At 45.4% G+C, this 22319-nt stretch overlaps 1 long non-coding RNA gene across 1 annotated transcript in view; it reads right to left on the reverse strand.

Moving 5' to 3' along the window:
- Window positions 1–22319, reverse strand: part of LOC147736423 (uncharacterized) — a 67374-nt gene that overhangs the window by 44626 nt on the left and 429 nt on the right. The window lies entirely within an intron of this gene.

Here is a 22319-nt window from a genome sequence, read left to right on the forward strand (position 1 = left end):
TGCTTTCCTTCACTCGATATTCTCTGGTCTATTTGGTGGACTTCCTGTTTTGCTGGCATTGGCTGCTGGGTTTTTGTTATAATTTTTTTTATTGCAAAATGGATGCCCGTCCTGTCTTCGCAAACGAGCGGGAGCTGTTAGTGCTGTTTCACAACAGGATGCTTGAATTCTATGGTGTGCAGCCACTTGCCAGTTTGAGTGCTTCATATGGATTATCATTTCGATTTTCCTATTTCACCTGTGACCAGCCTGTATTTCATTGCCTGAGCTGTGATTTCATGGGGGCCCTGGATTTGGGTCTCTGCAATTTGGTGTCTCCTGAAGTGGATTATGATCATCTCATGAGTCCCTTAGTTGCTCATGAATTGCTTTGTTCTGACGGAGGGATTATGGCCTTTGCAGCGATGCATGGGGTTCTGGGTCGTTGGAATATATTCGCAGCGGCGCAAGATTTCTTGGCACACAGCTTCATTGAGAACCCACCGAGTTTGTCCTCTGATGATACTAGAGGCTCCGGTAATTGAAGAGCATTTATGTTCTTTCGCTCTATTAAATTGGATGGCTGAGTTGTTTTCGGATGATAACAGTGACTTCCTTTTGGAAGAGGTTGCTGCTTATTTCGCCTTCTCAGTTTTAGGCTGACTCCTATTGAAGCCATTGATGTGAATTTTTTTCCCTTTTCTCAAAATGTTTCCGAATTCTTATGGACATTTTTTTTGATGAAACAGACCTATTGGCTTTACTAACAGTGGACATCACAATGTCATGCTGGTGAGATTTTGGTTTTTCTCTTGAGGACAAATGTTTTTTTCCTCACCTACTCGATTTCGAACTGAGCATTTTATTGAACTCTGCTTTCAACAATTGAGTCCCTTATCTTATCTTATCTTATCTGATACGTGCTCGGATCAAGGGAGGGTGATATATGGATAGATGTAGCCTGATTACTGTGTTAAGTTAGCATGAGCTTTTTGTGAGTTTAAACGCCATTTTTCCTTTCTGCTGCTTTTGCACACGACATGCATCTGCTGCTTTAGCTTTGAGCCTAGTAAAATGTTTTCGGTTCATATGAGAATATTATGTTGTTACACTGATATCAGCCTTGCTTGGAGAGCTGTGTCTGTACAGTGAGTGCTGAAACCTTCAAGATATCTCAACACAGTAGTTGTTATGAGCACTGATCTTCGCACGTCCCTAGACATAACATACATGCAGCTGCAGTCAAGTTCTGGCTTTAGGCGCAATTTATATTGCTTTGCGCGAGAGCATCTAAAACACACTTGATGGTGCTTCGCAGAGAGCTGGTTGCTGATGATGTGATCCCTTAACACTAGGATCTTCAGGTATGGGGCCGCTCTGCTAAAACCCACAAGAGACCTTCTTAGATATAATATATTATACTAGCTAGGGAGGGTGAGAATTAGGTTTTGTTAAACCCTATTCATTTTAGCATAATACTATGCTTGCACCGTTTGTGCTCTATGGACTAGTGACTATGCTGATTACTTTGTTTCTTATAATATGTTTGCTTGTATTAGCTAAGATACTGCACATAAGAACACTGCATTAGTGAATAAACATTTCAAATATGCACGTGTCCTCTTTTACTCCTTGTTCTGGATTGAAATGATTGTATAACGAAAGAGTGTTCATGTGCTCCACGTTACCTGAGGTGTACTAAGTTCATGTTCTGGTTTGTCTAAGCATTGGGCGTTTAGGATGACCAATGAGACACTGTAGGCTAGTCTGGTAGGGGTTTTTTGGGCACTAAGGTGAGCTTTGGCACACTCTAATTCACGGAGGTCCCAAACCTCTACGCACAGTTCTATCTGAGCACGGAATCCCTGCGACAATCTAGCTGTCAGACCACATCCTCTTCCGATATATGTCCCATCATGCATTAGTGCATGATGGGCCATATAGGTTAGTATCACGCACTACTTTTTTCCTGGTTGGTGGCGCCCACTCCCTGCAGCCTCGCCATGATGCACGTCCGCCCATGCCTCAAACAAACGGAACAACTGAGGTGACATCGGAGCACACTGCATGCGTTGAATGTGAAAGGGTGTTTTATATCCCAGCTTATGTTCTTTTTTCTCTTACAATGTGCTAACACTATTAAGGTTCCAAATAGAATTAACTTTCCACAGCAGGGTTTCCATGGTACAAAAGTTAAGAACTAATGTTATGTTATGTTATGTTGAAGTGATTTATAATGCGCACGGCTACTTAAGAGTGTCCTTGCGCGAAGAGCCAGTAGTAGAAACAGTATGGGGGAAATTATCATTAAGAAAACAGCAGGGTTTTTAGTCTTTTCTTGAACATGGAGGGGTCGTGAATGCTGCGCAGTTCAAGGGGAAGAGAATTCCAAGCTTCGGCTGCTTTGAAGGATAGAGCGCTGCCTCCAATTCTTATCCGCCGAAAGCGGAAGATCGAAGATAGGCACTGTGCGACGGAATGCAGATGCTTTCGAGGAGTATAAAAACTAAACCGCTTCCTCAGATAAAGAGGCCGTAGACTATAAAGGGCTGAGTGGGCCATCGTAAGGGCGTACATTTCACTCTTTTTGCCACTGGTAGCCAGTGCAGATTTTGCAAAAAATATTAGACAATAAACCTGCCCGAGATACCCATCAGAACTCTTGCCGCAGTGTTCTGTATCACCTGGAGTTTCTTAAGCTGGTATCCCGGTAGGCCCATATAGAGTACATTGGCATAATCAAGGCGGCTAAGGATCAGAGCGAGGGTGACCAACTCCTTGGCGGACCTGGGTAATAGAGGTAGGAACTTCCTAAGAGTCTTCTATTTGTCAAAACAAAGACCGGCCATTTTTTTTCCATGTGTAGAAAACCTGAGATTTTCCTCGAACCAAATGCCCAGGTTCCTCACTGCCTGTACAGAGGATCTGGGGGGTGAATATTCTGGCGGCCAGAGTGCTTCCCTGAACTGTGGGGGAAAGGACCCGAATAGGAGGATTTCAGACTTGTCCTCATTGCACTTTAAATGGGCGGCTACAAGCCATTTGAAAATGGCTGATAGACAGTTTTTAGATTTTGTTGGGGAAATATCTGAGTCCTTCTAAGTGAAGAGGAGCTGGGTGTCAACTGCATAGTTGATGAATTTTGCTCTCAGTTCCTCAGCCAGATAGAAAAGAGGGGTGACATATACATTGAAAAAGGAGGGGGCTCAGGGTAGAGCCCTGAGGTACTCCAGTAGTCACCTTTTGTGGGTTTGATGAAAAAGGAGGTAGCCACACTTGCTGGGATCTGTCAGCCAAAAATTATTTGATTCAGTCCCACGCAGGGCCAATGACACCAATGTTCGAGAGGCGCGCTAATAGCAGTGAGTGTGGCACTGCGTCGAAGGTGGCAGAGAAGTCCAATAAGAGTAGAGCCGCTCTCCCTCACCCACCCAAGCATTCTCTAATGGCTTCTGATATTTCCACAATCGCTGTCTCCGTGCTATAAGTAGCTCTGAACCCTGGCTGAACGGGATGCAATGATCCTGAGGTCTCTACATAATTAGCCAACTGCTTAAAGACCGCCTTTTTACATACCTTAGCAACCGCTGGAAGGAGGGAAATAGGGCGATACTTGGCCGGGTTGGCCGGGTCAAGGGAAGGTTTTTTAAGCAGATGGAGAAGTTTGGCCTGCTTCCATTCGGGCGGGACTGTGGCCGATTGGAGGGACATAGTGATGAGTGACTTAACTTCAGGATTAACAACTTCTGCCACAGCCGCCAGAAAGCGAGCCTGACAAGGGTCAGCGGGCGAGCCAGATTTCAGAGATTTCAAAATAGTCAGTGAGTCTTGGTGAGCAACCGTAGAAAATTCAGAAAGATGGATTAAAAGCATAATGACTGGAGCTGGCCATATTCAGCCATGTTCAGCGGGATAAGCAGTTCATGGTCAAAGCTGTCTTGTATAGATTGGATTTTATCAATGAAGAAACTCGAAAGTTTCTCACAACAAATGGCTGACGGATGTTATTTTAAATGCTTTATGTTTAAATCTCGGTGTTTTACATAAGATCTTTGCAGATTCGGGAGCTCCGTTGCACAATAGGGATTTCCTGGAAGTCCGCGTCTTAGAACATACTCGCTCTCCCATTGGGTGTCATCTGTGTCACGTGACATCATCACAACTTAGCCCTAGCTATAAGCCTTATTCTAATAGGCACCTGAAACCAGCTAGGACTGCTCCATGTTGACGGTGAAGCCCGGGTGGCCATTGCCCGCAGACATGTGACGTTAATCCCAGTAGATTGTAGTTTTAGCCTCTGGTCTTTATCAATGCCTATTTATATAGCGCATTGCAGTAATCGAGCCGTGAGAGGATGAGGGCAACTACCACAGATTTCCTTAGATCCTGCGGGATAAAAGGGAATATCTTCCTGAGAAGCTTCAATATGAAGAAACAGGAAAAGGCCACACTATTGATCTGGGCCGAAAAGTTAAGCTGGTCATCAAAAATGACCTCAAGATTCTTGACTTTATTGGATAGAACCAGACATTGAACTGCCTCTGCTGGCCACCATGTAGAGTAATACAAGGTTTTGTAATAAAATGTGCACAAGGCAACGAACAGGGTTGGATTGGTGTCAAAAAGAAAGCTGGCCACACACACCGAGGATGCAGTCAATTTATACAGTTGTTTATATATTAAGTAAGGTAAACAATATATACATAGTGTTTGGCAATCAAAATACTTTTGTACAACAAACAATAATTAAACAATAGTGAGAGGTGTCCCAATGAAACAACTTTTGGAACCTAAGCTAATGGTGACATATGTGCAAGGTTACAGTTTAGAACATTTTGGCGACCATAGGAAAATTAGCAATTTATTGAACAACAGCTTAAACAATCATAAGTGCTGGTTCACCTTTGAGAAACATACAAGTGCAGCAAGTGAAGCAACGAATACATTGAACAGTGTGGGTGATAGTGCAGACCCCTCCAGGACAGGGGCGGTGGGTGACATTTGAAAGTGGTGGGGCGCAAAGTGATTTGCATACAGCACGCCAGCGAGCGAGCGAAGCGAGCGAGCCCGAACCCCCAAAGGGGGGTTTGGGGGGATAACCCCCCCCAAGAAATTTTTGAAAAAAAGAAGAAAAATCGTGCATTTTCAAGCAAATTTGAGAAAGCAGGAAGGTTAATAAAGCACCTCTGAGAAGTGTGAAATGACTGCTTGGGCATTAGTATTCCTCCTGCTTCACACCTCATACCACCAATGATTCAGTCCATATGGCACATTATTTGGTACATATCTCAATGAAAGCCCTGGTTCACTGAAATAAGCACCATTCTTACGCTTAAGAGACAAACCCATTTCCGGGTCTCCAAAGTAGAGATGTTAAGGCAATTTGTAATTCTGGTGAAATCCAGGATAACAATTTCAACTGCATCTGTTAGGTTTCTGTATACACATTTTATGTGTAATTGTATATAAATGTAGCTAATAGTTAGAAATGCTAGATAACTCCAAAAACCTCCATTGGACACTGGTAACCAGCTCCATGATGTACCTGAAATGAACAGGAATGCTGCTCAGAACCTTCCAGAACTTGTTCAAACCCATGTATGATGGCAGAGCATGATGGCAGAGCATTTGGATAAGCTAAACCTTCGGTAAACAATCAACTTCCAATGAGGAGGAAGACTCTCGTAGTTGTCTTTGGAAAAGTCGAAAAAACACTCCAATGACACTGGAGGAGTTTCCACGATTCTGCATCACGATCTGGTGCGTCCTTATGGAACACCAAACCCTAATAATACTTTAAAGTTCATAAAATAGAAAAGGAATTTCCCATGATCACCTGCACAAGCACCCACACCAGCTAGCCAGGATATTTTAACCTGTATAATTATTTTTACAAAAATACAACCTGTTTGCACGAGGTACTAAGAAGTAGCTGTTTTATTGGAAAAAGGTGCAATTGATCACACAAAGCAGAGAAAGGGGGAAACCACGTAGGCTACCTTCATTTTGGGAAAGATCTTACTTCATTCAAACAGTAAAGGAGAACAGTTTCAATTCCTTAACGTGCACACTGCCTACTCACATTTGTTTGAAATGCCTAGACAGCAAAGGAGAAACTGTGAACACATTAACACTGCGCTGTGCGGGTCCTGCCTAAGAAATTCAGCACATCAATGGAAATAGTTTGGCAACTAAATTAAAACTTTTTGGGGGCATACTCTGGGATATTCAACTCGGGAAAGGCCGTCATATATGGGGAGGTGGGAGGGAGGAGCAGCTGGGAGGCGGGAGGCAGGGGCAGCGAATGGTCAGTCAGGGGGGCGGGGCTGCAGGGGACGCAGTGGAGGAGAACAGGAGTGGCGAGGGACACAGAACCGGGCACGGAATCAGGGGCATACAAGGGAAAACAGAAGGCAAAACAATGGGGTGCAGGGAAAGGGGGCACACAAGGGGAAACAGAAGGCAAAATGGGCACAGAATCAGGCACAGAGGGGAACAGAGGGAACAGAAGGCAGAGGGCAAAAGGGCAACAACAGGAAAAACTGGCACAGCCACGAGGAGGCAGTGGGGGACAGAGGCAAGAGCACTAACCAGCAGCAGCAGGGCAGCACAGGCGGAGCTGTGTGGTGGGGGAGTGACCTACCTGGCAAGGAGACCATTCATACGATTGCTAAAATAATAATGGCGCAACGGGCGCCATTTATGACGGCTTGTCTTTCCTTCAAGGCGCTGCATTGTAAGAGCCCTAAGTTCATCAACGACATGGTCACAAAGCATGTCCCTAGGCGCAACTTACGATCAGCCCACCTACATCTACTGACCATCCCAGCCATCAAACTGAAGCAGCAAGGAGGCTGTAGGTTCTCCTACCTTGCCCCCAAACTTTGGAACTCTCTCCAGCTGACAATTAGGAGCTGTGACAACCTTCTGGGCTTTAGAATGGCCTTGAAAACATGATTGTTTAAGCAAGCCTACTAATAGTCCGTACGCAACGCTATTACATAGGATTAGCGCCATGAAACCGTTGGTGACCGTGTGCTTTATAAGCTTTTGTTAACATAACATAACATAACATAACATAACATAACATAACATAACATAACTCTTATTCTTGGCAGGGTCTTCTTGTTTCTTGATGTAATCTAAAGTCCTGGGGTTTTAGGTGTAGTAGTTATACCCCAAAACATCATTGTTCTCTTTGTGTAAGGGTCTCTGAACCCAGTCCAAACCAGTCCTGTTCTGCCTACTGCAGCATAACCACAGGGGGCGAGTTAACATTGTGAAAAGGAAGGCAAAGCCTATTCAGATGCAAGCGAAACTCCTCCCACCACTCTAAATGCGGACCAGTTCTATTCAGCCCTGCGATACGTCACCCAGGCAAGGCAGGAAACATATCAACCCCCCCAGTGACTGTCTAGAATGAATGTACTTCTCAGCCCCTGTCACTCAAACACCAGCTGCTAAATACACAAACAGTCGGAGGCACACAGAATAGTAAGGTAAGAAAATGCCCACTTTATAAAAGGGGCATTTTCAAACACAGAATTTAAAAACAACATTCACCAAAAGGTGTGTTAATAAATTCTGAGTTCAGAGAGCCTAAACTCCATTTTCCTATTTTGTCCCTACAGATATATTTTCAATAGTGAAAAACAAAATACACAATATTTCACTATCAGGACATGTTACACAGACCATTACATGTCCTACCTTTCACATACACTGCACCGTGCCCATGGTGGTTACCTGGTGCCTACCTTAGGGGTGCCTTACATGTAAGGAAAGGGAAGGTTTGGGCCTGGCACTTGCCAGGACAACATGGCAGTTTACAACTGCACATGCAGACACTACAGTGGTAGGTCTGAGACACATTTAAAGGGCTACTCATGTGGGTGGCACAACCAGTGTTGCAAGATCCTAGCCTGGCAGTTCAGGCTGGACTGTTTCCATTGGGAGCACGGTCAAGACTGATTTGCATATGGCTGGGTTTAAACTGGAATGGCATAGGGAACAAAAAACAACGGATTTCGGCCCAGATCTTTGTACTGGGGTGAATATTTGACATTGTTCAACATTCTGTCCATCAATTGTTCTTTTTGCAAGTCCATTAGTAGGATCCGACTTATAGACCCAGACACACAGTGTGCACTTTACAAGGGACTTACCAGTAAATCAAATAGACCAGTCATGGATAACCAATCAATATCATAAATTATACAGACAGCATATGTCATTTAGCACTGATCAGCAGTGGTAAAGTGCCCAGAATCCTTTAGCCAATGAAACAAGGACAGACAAATAGGAGGCAAAAAGTTTGGGGATGACCCTACAGAATGGGCCAGTTTCAACACTCTATATTTATGGCCTCAGTTTTTTTTCCGCAATATTTTTGTAACGCAATATTTTTTACCTTGAAATTTTGGTACAGAATCTGTTAGAACAGTTTACTATACGGACCCTGTTACTCGCTTAGGTTCGCCCCAATTAGCAACCAAACACATTTGAATGCGAGAAGAAATGTTCTTCCTTCCTTGAAGATGCTTCAATTAGTTCGGCCTACATACGAGAAAACGTAAACAAGTGTCCTGCCGAGTGATTCACAGAAGTGCATATAATCATCAGCGTAAGAGATCGCCAGCTTCCTTCAAATGATATCACCAAGCTGTCTTGGATCAGCGGTAGAAGTGGGCGGGGACGGAAGGGCACGGCGTGCCCCTACTTCTAAAAATAATTTCAGCCCGTTCCCCTACTTCTTTCTTTGAAAAAAGCATCCCGGGACGGAGAGAATAGTCCTACTAAAAACCATAACTTTTTTTTCAGCTTCCAGGGGCTGCTCGCACTTCTCTGTTGAACTCCAGAGGCTGCAGCAGCCCCTGCCTGACCTCGCACAGACTGGGGGCAGGCCCATTGTCATTCCAATTGAGGCTGATTATCCCCTTTGGAATGACAATGCGCCCGCCTGCTGCCTGCCTTTAACATATGCCAGTGAGATCTGCATGAGGTGTCTCTGGTATCTGGGTGCAGGCCATGGCTCATTGTGCAACAAATATACCAGATGGGTCCGCAAATGTGTAGTCAGAACTTTAAAACAATCCCGTTGGGGCGTGAGAGGTGCGCTGTGGGCAGTGTAATCTGCTGTTTGGAAAACACAACCCTGACGTCGACGACGCGGAGGAGGCGAGGAAAAGCATTATATTCGATCAAACTATGTTTATAGACAGTATACTTGTAAAAACACTTGTGGCTGTCAAAGGCGTGCCCGAGGGTGCTTGCTTCTTCTAATGCATTTTATGGAATATATATTTTACTGAGTGCTCTAAGCGGGGTTTTTATAAGTGTGTTTTGCTGCTCGGTACGTGATGTATTAAAGGGGAAATCCGGCGAATATTAAATTAGTCTCACACCCAGCAGACGTAATTGAGCAAGGGAACATCGTGGGATGCCTATTGTTGGGGATTGTGCGAAATACAGGTCTTGATAAAGAGAACGGGGTTTTCCTTTAAACTGCCAGATCCCTTTAACTGGAGGACAACGTGATCTTACGCCCTCCTCTGCGATCCTGTGGCCTTTAAGGTGTGAGGCTCTGCTCAGGGGAGAAGCCAGAAAATCAAAATGCCCCGAACTTTGAACTACACTTATAATGGCAAGCAGCACGTGACGAGAGTGTGCTTTGCACTCCCTAAAAGAGCGGCCTTCACTGCTCCTTCCAACCAAGGGAGTAGTCAAAAAATTAGAATGCCCCCCATTTTGCAGTAAACCTCTGATGCACACCAAGCAAAATAAGTAAATGTGCCTATCCTCCACTCGAAGAAGTGACGGGGACAGGAGAAGTGACGGGACAGGAGAAGGAGAAATGAAGTGAAGGGACAGGAGAAGGAGAAGTGAAGTGAAGGGACAGGAGAAGGAGAAGTGACAGGGACAGGAGGAGATGTGACGGGGACAGGAGCAGTGAACGGGGCAGAAGTGAAGGGACAGAAGAAGTGAAGGGTCAGGAGAAGGAGAAGTGACGGGACAGGAGAAGTGACGGGGCGGGAGAAGTGACGGGGCGGGAGAAGTGACGGGACAGGAGAAGTGACGGGGCAGGAGAAGTGACGGGGCAGGAGAAGTGACGGGGACAGGAGAAGTGACGGGGACAGGAGAAGTGAAGGGACAGGAGAAGTGAAGGGACAGGAGAAGTGACGGGACAGGAGAAGGAGAAGTGACGGGACAGGAGAAGGAGAAGTGACGGGACAGGAGAAGTAGAAGTGACGGGACAGGAGAAGTGACAGGACAGGAGAAGTGACGGGACAGGAGAAGTGACGGGACAGGAGAAGTGATGGGACAGGAGAAGTGACAGGACAGGAGAAGTGACGGGACAGGAGAAGGAGAAGTGACTGGACAGGAGAAGTGACGGGACAGGAGAAGTGAAGGGACAGGAGAAGTGAAGGGACAGGAGAAGTGACGGGGACAGGAGAAGTGGCGGGGACAGGAGAAGTGACGGGGACAGGAGAAGTGACGGGGACAGGAGAAGTGACGGGGACAGGAGAAGTGACGGGTCAGGAGAAGTGAAGGGACAGGAGAAGTGACGGGGGCAGGAGAAGTGACGGGGCATAAGCGGTGACGGGGGCAGGAGCGGTGACAGGGGCAGGAGAAGGGAGGGGGCAGGACTGTTCCCATTGGGCGCAGAATCTAGACTGATTTGCATATGGCTGGCTCCAAACTGGAATGGCATGGTGAGCAAAGAAACAATGGAATTAGGCCCAGATCTCTGTACTGGGGTGAATGTATGATATTGTTCTGCATTCAGTTGTTCTTTTTGCTATATTATGATTGAGCAGCTAGCTGGCGACATGAATATGAAGGAGCCTTTGTGGGTTTCCGTGAGTCTAGATTCTCCTGAAGAGTCCCTTTCTCTTCTGAGCCCTGCTTAACACATGTGTACAGGAGGAGCCCTGTATTCATGACCTCAATGTTTGAGACAAAAAATAATCATGGATTTCTGAACATTGAGTAAAAGCATTAAGGTAACATGTTGTTCCTGCTTATATTTCACACGCTTTACATAAACCTGTATTCCCTATGAGTGTTTGCTTTTTCCTGAATTAAACCTCAAACATGTTTATCCATTGTTTTAATTAAATAACGTTATAAGCAGTAACTGGTCCGTGAAATGCTAAACGTGCTAAAAATTGGTATGTTTTGCTATTTCTAGCCACGCCCTGACTCCGCCCACTGATTCAATCTTCGGTTATTCCCGCCCCCTGATTCTCCACCCACAGTTCCCCTACTTTTTTTTCTCCACTTCGACCACTGTCTTGGATACATATTTACCTCGAGTGAGTTATATAGCTATGACCAGAGGCACGACGTTTCAAGCATTTATTCTCTGGTCCAATTATAAAACATGATAGATGACTTTCCCATCATCTGTAATTTGTTTTTTTGTTTAGGACACGCCGCAATAAAAGAAGATAACATCTAATTTCCCAGCCTGTCCCTGTTTAAAAAGATCCAGACCACCGACATATAATGAGCATGCTTGAAAGAACAATACAGGAAATCAAGACTAATGTGTCTGGGATTGCAGATACTGGAGTGAATTTATTATGAAAGCCAGTAATTCCAAAGATTGTGATCACGCCGTTACGCATACTCATTATAATACACAGGCATATGGGCTCCAGAGGGCAGAGGCCCGTGATTACACTCTCGCAGTCACCTGCTCAAAGTGCGCGGCAGCTTCTCACACTGATGCTGATGGAGAGGCCAGCAGCTCCTTTCTCTCCATTGCTCAGTAATGTTTTAAGAAAGTTTATCTAAAGAACACTCCATGCATCCAGAACCCCTTCCCCTCCCCCCTGCAAACCATCCATCTTTTCGCACATTAGTAATTGTGATGCTTTTCATGAAATGTAATGCAGCAGTCGACAGTAATGTTGACAAACTTACTCAAAAAGTTAGCTTTTCTCAAATTAAGCGCCCATTGCAATCCATCGTTTTTTTGTAGTTTAAACAACGGTTCCTCCTGGGATGCAGTACTTAGCTTTTCGGTGACATTAGTTGAGCACTGTGAGTGGTACAGTATTTAGGAGAGATTATGATCAATTACCAACATTTGATTCACAAAATATCACGACTGTCACCGAGACACAGGCACTGACTACAAGCTGGGATTGAATTTCGATCCTCGATATTTCGAACTGTCTATCAGTCATCGCATCCCAGCTGTTTTTAACTCGAACAGATTTCGGCAAGTCATACTTGCCAAAATAAACCTGGGAAAAAGGATGAAAAAATAGGTAAAACGGGCAGAATTCAAAGCGGGCACCTTGATCCGCAGGTGTTAATTGCTGACAGCCTAAAAAAAATAATTATTTGTGGGTGTGGCGTCACTGCAAGTGGTTGCCCGCCCACAAAGCAGGGCAGTGTTGAGAGAAAATGTACCTCTGCTCTGCCATACTTTGCACAGCAATTGACCTGGTAGCAGCGACCTTGCAATTCACTGACCCTCGTTGTTATCATGTATAGACTTTTATAATCCTAACCTTCCTAGGTTCGCGCCGCTTCTCGTTGTGCGAGTGCACATTTGTGTGTGTTGCTGTGCAATGCCCCCCCCCCCCGCCCCTCCTACCGCAGTTACTGCCCATTAAATGAGTTTCAATGACAAGCTAAAGCTTCTCTAGATGAGGCCAACTGCCCCTCGGCACCTCCCCCATCAAAGATTATGCGAACCAGACTCCGAAGGATGGAAGGCTGAGTCGGCCCGTACTTGGTGTGTTCATGCATCCATTGGCTACTTCATTGCAAATTACCTTGGTACGGTACAGGGCCCCATCGTCACAGGGTTGCCCCAGTGTTCCTCTATGTGCAGTGTCACCCGTACCACCAGCTGAGCTACAGCCCTCTTCTATCCCACAGAGGGTGAAGGGCCTGAAGGGGCGTGCTCTAGAGGGTTTCTGTGGATGTATTTTATTGGGTGGAATCTAATGCGGCTAGCTCCGCGAGGACCCGCTTCTTCAAGAAGGAGCTATCCACACTACTAAATCAATCCCCGAGTCATCTAGTCTTATAAGGATGTAACGGACCCCTAACAACGTCTGCAGAACCGCCAACTCTCTCCCCACATCTGCTGCCATGGCAGCAGGCTACCCTGGCCTGCACTGGGGACCATAGCGCCCAAGACTTCCCAGCGCTACGAGGGAGATGCTGGCGCTTTACACAACACCAATAATAAAAACACATCAGAGTTTATACAGCCAGATTTCTAAATAACACATCAAATACATATTTTTTAAATGTACATTTCCATGTTGCCCGGGATAGCGGAGCACCCACACACCTACGCCAGCTTCTCTCTGCCCCCCCCCCTTGCCCCCATGTGGGCCCCATAAGCCCCCTAACCCCGCCCTTTTGATATTTACATAGCTTGGGTGACACGTTAGCCCCAGGGCTCCGCACCATCATCACCCGTCACCTTAAGTTAAGAGTTCAGTGTAATTAAAACCACCAGGTCGGGAGCAGGGGCCTATTTGCCAACAGTTTCCTCTGGCTGCTGCATCATGCATACAAGAATTAACACTTGAAAGAGAACATGGGGAAAGCGCTGGGTCCCTACCGGGCGACGAGCAGCATGTTTCACATCGTGTTACGCATCTGAAGGTGCTGAGAGGGCCTCTGTTGCTCACAGCGTGCCCGGCCTTCACCGAGCTCTTTGACTGCAGTCTGGAACACTTCTTGCACGTGACAGTCACAGGAAGACAGTTTGAAATGAAAGTGCCCCACTAGTTTCACGCATGGGCCGGCATTGGCCAAGGGAAGTTTCTATGCCAGGGTCTCCGGTCTGCTTGCCAGCTTCTCCTCGCGCCACTCTGCCCCCACCCACGCCCGGCATCCAATAAGGATGTTACGTGGTGGACCAGCCAATCCTGGCGCTAGGGGGGCACATTAGCTGCTCGCCCTGGGCAGCCTTTGAAACCCGGACGGCTGAATCCGCACCCCCGGCCCCGTCTCTAGGCCTGAAGTGTTTTGATTCTGGCATCGGCGCATGCGCGGGCAAGTATCAGCCCGGCACACTCGTGCGCACAGTGCTGGCCTGCTGCAGACTGTCACTCAAGCAGCTGCAGCAGGCCAGCAGCCCCGCCCACCCCCTGCGCACTCCGGCCGAGATCCGTGTCACTCCCGCGCTGCGTTTTACCAGCCTGTTCTGTATGCCTCAAGTGTTTATGTTTTGATGGCATCGGCGAATTAGTGCAGCTATATTTATTAAGCTTAGCAATGCCACCACGGTGCGTCCAGGGCTTAGTGGGGCTACGCCCCTACGCCCTAATGGACGCACCGCTGCTGCTCCAGGACACCACAGGGCATGCAAAAAGCTTCGGATTGCATATTATCCCAATGTATGACTTGCTGCCTAGAGGCCAGGAAAGAAGAGAGTAGGGACAGAGCCAGTTCCCCAATCCCCTCGACCCTCAGACACCTTACTAACACCGTTTGATTCACGGTGTCAAATGCAGCCGAGAGGTCTAAAAGAATGAGGATGGCTTTGCCCCCTCCATCCACCTGTCTGCGAATCTCCTTCGTTGCCGTGGTCAGGGTGGTCTCGGTCGAGTGACATGACCCGAGCCATGCTGGCTGGAATCTAGACAGTTGTTAGTGTCTAGATACTGCATTAGCTCCTGATTTATCGCCTTCTCGAGGATTTTTGCTGTGACTGGAAGACAGGAGATGGGTCGATAGTTCTTCACGTCCGTTGGGTCTAGAGTAGTTTTTTTTTTAAATGGGTCTTATGCAGGCTGTTTCCATACCGACGGGTATATTCCAGAGTCAAGCACTTGGTTTAATAGAGGGGTAAAATATGTACTAATTGGCCCAGAGACCAAGTGTAAGATTGTTAGCGGACACAGGTCATACGGGGATCCAGATTTGATGGAGAGTAACATTTTATTCACTTCTATTGAGGTGAGGGTGCTAAAACTTGCGAATCGGCTGTGAGGTGCTGTTTCCTCCAGTGCCAGATTAGGGTCATTTTCAGCGGACTGCCTGTCTGCTAGTCTGCTGTCTAGGCTTAGGAAAGAGATGCTTGGTGACTTGCATGTTCTCCAGTGCGTCACCCACCAGCTCTGCTCAATGAGGATCATAGTGCCATGCCAGACGTCACAAATGGGGCGGAGTACAAGAGTATGTGTCAGTAGCAGGGATGCCTGGCAGTGAAGTTGTGCTCAGAGTTAGTGCAACACTAAGTACCAAGGCAACTGGAATTATAAGATTATGCGGCCGCAGCGATTTTCATATAATTATAGATTTGCTACATAATCCATTGTCTACTGCATAGTATGCAGGGGCAGATTTACAAGCCATTTTTATGCCGCTTTTGCGTCACTTTTGTGATGCAGCGGTGGCGTAAACCATGAGCCACGTTGCAACTTATTTACAATGTGATGCATCTAGGCAGATGCGTCACTTTGTAAAGCACTGCGCCAAATGTAACCTGCGTCAGGTTTCATGTGGACGTTCTGTTGCAGTGTGGGCGTTCCGTCGGAGGAAATCACGGAAAAGTGCCGCAGTGAAATCTAAAAGATTTCACTCTGTTACTTTTCCGACGCTGCAGCGTCAAAACCTTAGGCCTGCTTGAAGCAGGCGTAAGGCTTGACGCAGCATGTTGGAGATAGGCCGGGTTGGAACAGTGCTGGAGTTGCGTAGCACCAGTGACATGACTCTCGCACTGCGCCAACATCACGCCAGCAGATACGTCACGCATCTGCCTTTCCGTGCGCCACGGCACGCCACATTGTAAATGTGATGCATCCATGTTGGCTCACAGGTAGTTTTGCGTGACGCATCTTTCATGGCGCATCCTTGCGGATTTGCAGGAATGCGTCAGAAGTTGTAAATCTGCCCCGCAGATTTTAACAAAAAATTGTTTTGAGATCAATCGGTTCAAATGGTATTTAAAACATAGGGCCATATTATCAAGAAAGGGCGACACATTATCGCCGCTTTTATCTGCAGGAAACTGCCACTAAAGCGGCGATAATGAGCTTGATAATATGCCCTTGTGAATTCCCATAGCAGCCCAGGTTAACACCAGACAGTGTTAACAAGTTTAGAAATGTGAAAATAATGAAGTGATACTTTCTCCAAATGTGCTCCATAATTTGCCTTTGCTTGCCACATAATTTATCAAACCCTGCTGCATAATTTGGGCCTCTCCAGCTGCATAATTCCAGTGGCCCTGACTAAGGCCACTGAAAATAGCTGACGTAAGGCCTGCATAAACAAATGACCCCAAAGGTGGGCCATATGGCAATAGTGTCTGCAAAAGCCCTGGGGCCTCATTTATGAGAAATGACGCATCGCTGCGTGAAAGCAGCGATGCGTCACTTCTCAGTGCGCACTCCGTGCGTCATTCCTGATGCGTCATATTTAATGTGTGACGCATCATGTCGCGAGGAGTTACAGATACGTCAGTATTTCTGACGTATCTGTAAGCGCAAAAGTGACGCATTGCTGGAGTGTGTCACAAAAGTGACACAACTCCAGCAATGTGTCCCTTCACATGGGGCAAGCCCAATGTGAAAGGGCCTGCGTCAGTCTTACGCCTGCTGTGACACAGTGAAATCTCATAGATTTCACTCGCGTCACTTCTACGACCCTTTCTTGCGGCAGTACGCCCCCCCTTGCATACATTATACCTGGCGCAAGTATAATGTGGCGCAAGGGGTTTACAAAGTGACGCATCTACCTAGATGCGTCACTTTGTAAATATGGCGCAACAAGGCGCATTTTTTACCCCACTGGAGCGTCACAAAAAAGTGACGCACCGGCGGCGTAAAAGTGACGCACAGCCTCATAAATGAGGCCCCTTGTTCGGGATAAATGACCACTCAAACAGGAAAATGTTATTTGCGTAGATCTCTGCAGATGTGTACAGCATGATTGATAGTGCTGCTCTCAACAAGGCAGCTTTAATAGTCTGTATACGTCATAAATACGATGCCGGCTGCCTAAAACATGAGGCATAATAAGGGACCATGCGCTACTGCTACAACACTGAATCAGTGAACACATTTTTACAAGACAAGCAAACTAGTGGTTTGTAAACACCTGCATCCCCAGCGAGCGACGCACAGTGCACGGGCACAGATGAATATTTTATGCACACTGTAAATTTAGGTCTCTCCGAACTGCCTACAAATTTGCAACCTCCTGCACATAAAAAACCAAAGCCCAAGTGACTTAAACCACAAAACTGCACTGCTGATAGGACGTCTGAACCCACAAGGGCACAGCGTGTCCTGCTGGCAACCTGCTGCCAGGAAAGGAAGCAGGGGTTCAAATGTGCCGCACCCAGCTTATTGTTCTGAACTATAAAAAATCAGGTAGACATTGTTCAAGACTTCACAAACCTTTTATTGTATACCGTGACTATTTCAGTAAGGAATCAAATGGAGAACGTAAGCCTCAAATGATATCACATCCGTGTGACCATGTGTATTTATTTATGAATAAACCATTTCTGCAACAATCGCTTACACGGGAACATGGCGTTATGCCAGAATGGTTACGTAGAAAAAACATGAGGATTCATCAGCAACATTTCAAAATGAAACCTAGAATAATGGGCATGCTACATGAAAGGTAAAGAAATACAAAAACCCAGTTAAAGAAGTTGGGCTAAAGGGGTCTCCCCCTTGCTCGCCCTGCGGCTCGCTGGGAACCCTCGTGTCGTCCCCCCCTGTCCTCCTCTCTGTAGCCAGGGTGAGCCCTGGGTCCGGTGGAAGCCCATGGTGAAGTCCTGGAAGGTGATGGCCCCGTCGCGGTCGGTGTCCAGCCGTTGGAAGACGGCCTCTGCCTCCTCCGGGCTGACTTGCAGCTGCGCACAGCGACTGAAAGTCCTCTCGCTCCAGGCGCCCGAGCAGTTTGCGTCACAGGGAAGGAAGAGAGCGCGGAGCCGGGACACCTCGCTCTGGGTGGCCTCCACCATTGGCCAGGCTCAATAAACAAAAAGCATTGGCATATCCAATAGGTCTCGCCTTTGGGACCTTATAAGTGTTTTGCCATGCAGCAGTTGATGTTGTTGCGCCAAGATATCCTTGGTGCTGGATAACTAAACACTTATAAGATCCCAAAGGCGAGACCTATTGGCTATGACAATGCTTGTTTTTTTTCAATACTTTTTTTTATGAAAGGCTGGATTTAATAATGCGATTCCCAGGCCTTTCCGGTGTGCTGCACTGAAGCATATTGATCATCGAATAGGAGGCAGGGGCGTGGTGCTTTTGCTGAGATACAAATTAACGTTGTAATGTTTAACAAGTCTAAATAATGTTAAGTAAAATAAAATGTACTTTTACTAGATTGCAACCCATGGCATTTAAGTCCGTTTTTCATTGGTAATATACTGAAGTATTCTACTTAATTTTTTTATGTTAAACTTAAGTTGACACTATTTCAGCACAAGCAGGGCTCAAGGGCTGACTGTGGTGACGGTATTTCAATCCATTATAATTTTGGTACCAACAATTATTTTTTAATAGTAAAAAAAGATTTTGCTCCTAACAGGAGTATTTTGAGGAACGTAAAAAAAATTTGGTTCCAAACAAATTTTTTGCAAAATCCATATTTTTCTGTTTGCTATTATTTTACTTAAATGAAAAGGCGTATTTTTACCCTCTTCTGACAGCTACATTAGTTGTGCACCTACTTTTTACCTGGTGTTCTGCCCATGAAGACCACATTGACTTTCTTGAATGTATTGTGCTGTTTTATTGCATTTTTCAATTAACTATTTTGTGTAGGTGCTTTGACAAATACATGTTTAATCGATTTGGTAGACCAAGCTTGAATTGCATGGATTTAGCTTGATATCTGGTACAACTCCACCAGTAAGTTGGCCTTTTATATACATATGTTAATAGCGGATTGCTTCCTGATTTGTTATTTATGATTGAAGAATGTTTTGGTGAAAGTATTTGTTGATTTAAATGCAATTGCCAAGGCATATTGTTAAAAGCCGAGTTTCAAAGAACTGTGACCAGAACATGAAATGACCTTCATTGAATCACAGCTGACTACAGTGGCAGTTGGTGACATTTGAAAGTGGTGCGGCGGAAACTGATAATCATACTGCAGCGTAGCGCGCGATCGTAGCGTGCGAGCCCGAACCCCTAAGGAGGGTTCGGGGGGATTTCCCCCGAGAAAATTTTGAAAAATAGTGGAAAAATGGTGCATTTTCAAGCAAATCTGAGAAAGCAGGAAGGTTAATAAAGCAATTGTGAAAGTGCAGGTATTACATTATTAAAGAGCTGTCATATAATGTACTAGGTAGCTGCTTATTCAGTATAACAACAGAGCTTGATCACAAACTTCAAGATACAATGCTGAGAACCTCACAGATTGTTTTTATTTAAACTGCAAACGACAAATCAAACAACGTTTTTGATTTAAACTGCAAACAACAAAAGAACCAACTAAACAGGTCACAAACTATCACCATTCAACATATTTACTTTTTGTATTTAAATTCAGCACGCTTGTCTTTCAGCGCAGCAAATTTTTCAATTACTTGAACGTTAAAGTCAGCAATATTTTGAACAAGCTTGCTCTCTATAGAGAGCATTGCCAACACATTGAGTCTTTCCTGAAGCATGGTGTTCCTCCGGAATGTCTTAATCCTCTTTAAGGCGGAAAAAGATCGTTCTGCCTCTGAGGTTGTCATAGGAGTTGTAATGACGATTTTTAGTAAAGCTATTGTCTCTGTAAATGTCTTTTCCATATTAAGTTCATTAATTAAAGACAGCGAAGACCTGCCATCTTTGGCTTTCTGGTACACAGGCATTGAGTACATTACTGTCAACTCACTTTTCAGGTCCTCTTGGTTGAGCATCGAATAAGCTTCCACCGTCTCATGCAGAGCATGCTCAGGGAAGGATTCTTATATTTTTCAAAGTATTTACTTTGCAATAATGCGGCACTCCCCAAATGTTTTGTGAAATCAAAACGCTCTTGTGCCTGCACAATTACAATGTCACAGATCTCTTTGGCACTTCGGACCAGAGTGGAGATGTTTTACCTCTGGTTTGAAAAAGTTGAAGCCGCTGGCAGTTGGCTGCCTAAATTGTCAACCTCATCTCTCACTGTGTTTATGCTTGCGTCAAACTCCGTGGTATATCTTTTCACAGAGACAGTATCCATGTCTCATCCTGGCAACTGATTGTATAAATTCTCGACCTTTGTCATTATCTTTTCAAATAAAAACAGAAAGAACTGAAACTCTCTATCTTTTAGTGTTCTAGCAAAGCCAGGGGCTTCACTGTGACTTTTGAAATCAAAGGTTTCATTGGCTTCTATGGCTTTAAAGCATTGCTCAAGGTCCTCCCTATATTGAAATATTAGTTGGACTGTACGTATGTTATAGTTCCAACGAGTTGAGGCTCCCCTCAGAACCCTTTTGTCCACAATCTCCTGAAGTGCGTCCATTCTTTTTGGGGAACGTGAGAAGAATCCTGCCATGCCTCCTACATCCTGAAAGAAAATTTGTGTCTCAGAGATCTTTGCTACTACCTGTTGCATAATAAGATTAAGTTGGTGTGCGTGATAGTGCACATAATGAGCATTTTCGGTAGACATCTCTAATTCTTTTCTGCACACCACCATGGCTTCAACTCATTACGGACGCACCATCATAGCTTTGTGCAATAAGTTTTTTTCTTTGCTGCAGCTCTGGAAAAATGAAGTTGAGTTGACGCAGTATAGCTGCAGTAATGGTTTCTGCAGTGGAGTTTTTTTAAATGAGTGAAACCATAGAACCTCTCCACAACATTATAGCTCTTGTCCAGGTACCGAAAGACTAATACGGACTGCGTTTGTGTGGCCACATCAGTGGTGTCATCAGCCTCAATAGCCACAAAGTCTGTATTTTGCAACTCTTGGACAATATTGCTTCTCATTATTTCTAGCATACACTCCAGGAGTTCATTTTGTATTGTTTTAGAGGTGCCCTTAAAGACTGTAGCACTTGCTAAATGTGCTTCCATTTCCTTGTCTATGCTTGCTACTAAATCTACGAGACCCATAAATATTCCAGGATTTGTGGAACCTTCCGATTCATCATGGCCTCGCAATGCGAGTTCGAAAGCACCACAGAAACGAATGCAATCAATTATTTTTGATAGTATGTGTCTATTCCTATTAACTGTTTCATTGTGTTTCTGTGTTGTTTGGCGATATGCATCGCTTATGTGCTGCTCAATCGGTGCGTCTCCCAACAATCCCAGTCTTGTAACGTGTTCCATATGCTTTCTTGTGTGTGCCTGCTTCTTTATTTTTTCAGACAGATGCTTCAAGTCTATCACTCCTTCTCTTGTCCAAGGAAAGTCACCATTAAACAGCAAGCAGGGGAAGGAGAACAGTCTGTTTCTTGAAGGGCACCCTGTAAGCCAATCAGCTTTTGTGAAAGAAAAGAGGGAGTCTCCACAGCAGATCACACGGCAAGCACCTCAAATTTCCAAAGTTCCACAAAATGTTCACTCTTATTGTGCTGTCCAACCTCCAGGACCTGCTGTGGTTCGGTCCCACTGGAATCCAGATAGAAAATTTGAAAGCGTGGAGGCAGCACCAGTCGTAAAGTAAATTGCAAGATTCCAGTGGGACCGAACCACAGCAGGTCCTGGAGGTTGGACAGTTTGAAAAGCGTGGAGGCAGCACCAGTCGTAAAGTAAATTGCAAGAGGCCAGAGTTGTGCAAAATTGATTTTTCTTTTTATCTTCGTTTTTTTCAAAGTGCACAGGACAGCCAACGCGTTTCGCTCCCCAACCACGGGAGCTTCGTCAGGGCTGAAAACAATGTGAAATATACATATACATTAATGATACGTAGGTCAGGTCGATCAGGTCCTAACCTCTTTATCTGTAGTTTATCTTCCAGTGGGCGTGCATGAAATGACCGTGTAATTAATTCTTGTGCCGTATTCATCTTGCCTATGCTGTCTTTACCAATATGAAAGAAGCCTGTCAATAGTCAAAGTACAACGTATAAAATTTGGTGCAATAATATCAAATTTCAGTACAAATACATATATCTTGTGCAGGACAGCAATATAGCTGCAACAGCACATTTGAATGGCCAGCCAGGGGTGGTACATAAAACATGCTTTAGCCCCTGGTAGGCCTTGGGTGCACCTATGCCCTGGGTACCTATGGTACACTATACAGGGACTCACAAGAGAGACCCAATACCCAATTGGCAATGCATCTAAAGTACATTGTGTGAATTTAGAGAGAGAACATCTGTGCTGTGGGTCTGATTGGAAGGACCACAGCCTTTCTACGTTGTAAACCAGTAAAGCAAAAAGCAAAAAAATG

This window comes from Lissotriton vulgaris, chromosome 1_2 (genome assembly GCF_964263255.1).
Source record: "Lissotriton vulgaris chromosome 1_2, aLisVul1.2, whole genome shotgun sequence".
Taxonomy (NCBI): Eukaryota; Metazoa; Chordata; class Amphibia; order Caudata; family Salamandridae; genus Lissotriton; species Lissotriton vulgaris.